The sequence below is a fragment of the Pteropus vampyrus genome, unplaced genomic scaffold (genome assembly GCF_000151845.1).
Source record: "Pteropus vampyrus isolate Shadow unplaced genomic scaffold, Pvam_2.0 Scaffold67, whole genome shotgun sequence".
Lineage (NCBI taxonomy): Eukaryota > Metazoa > Chordata > Mammalia > Chiroptera > Pteropodidae > Pteropus > Pteropus vampyrus.
Window position 1 is genome coordinate 5375343 of NW_011888848.1, and position 1005 is coordinate 5376347.

At 36.6% G+C, this 1005-nt stretch overlaps 1 pseudogene; it reads right to left on the reverse strand.

Annotated features, from left to right (window-relative positions):
• Window positions 1-399: 399 nt before the first annotated feature.
• LOC111740713 lies at window positions 400-518 on the reverse strand (annotated as a pseudogene).
• Between the last annotated feature and the right edge of the window lie 487 nt (window positions 519-1005).

Here is a 1005-nt window from a genome sequence, read left to right on the forward strand (position 1 = left end):
CAATGAAAAGGAATGTAATACCAGTACCTGCCATGACACAGGTGAACCTAAAAACATGCTAAGTGACAGAAGTCAGATACAGAAAGACCACATATTATATAATTCCATTTACATGAAATATTCTGAAAAGACAAATTTAAAGAAGCAAAAGTAGATCAATAGTTACCTGTGACTGAAGGGGTTGGAGTTGGCCTTAATTACAAATGAAATGGGGGGAAATTGGTGAGTAATGAAAATACTCTAAAAATGGATTGTAGTATGTCTACACAGATTGTATGAAAAAATCTTTAAATACATTGTTTTTGTTTGTTTGTTTGTTTTTTAGGGGAGGCAACCCTTAGTTGACCTCACAGATTGCAAGGACCTTGTCAGTCTGCAATCCTTTTTTTTTTTTTTTAATGCCTATAACACCTGGTCTTTCTAGACAGTCTCTCAACCAAGTACTAACCAGGCCCAACCCTGCTTGGCTTCCGAGATCGGACAGGATCAGGCTTGTTCAGGGTAGTGTGGCCATAGACACACATTGTTTTTCTTGCACTAAACTGTAGTCTTTAATGAGCCTTTGCACAAGCACTGCCTATCCATTCTACTGCTTATCTAGTGAACTCCCTTTCCCACCCTAGAGGCCTCAGCTTGCAAGTCAATTAAAATTTTTTTCCCTAAGACAAACATAATACTTTGATATGCAGTAGAAGGATATTCTTAAATGAACCTGTTTTTTATTTTAGTGTTGTCTTGAATTCTTATTACGAGTCCGTCATGACTTAATTCCTGCTAAACTCCAAAAGATTCATCTACCCTTGCTTTTTCACTATTGGTGCAAATGTTAACACAACAAAAAAGGCCAAAAAAATTATTATGAAAATAATTTTGACCTCACAGACCTCCTGAAAAGGGCTCAGGGACTCTCAGAGGTCTACAGACAACACTTTGAGAGCAACTTTACTAGAGGAGAATGATAATAAAGTATTATAATAAGTGCCTTCAACCAAATAGATAAACTGG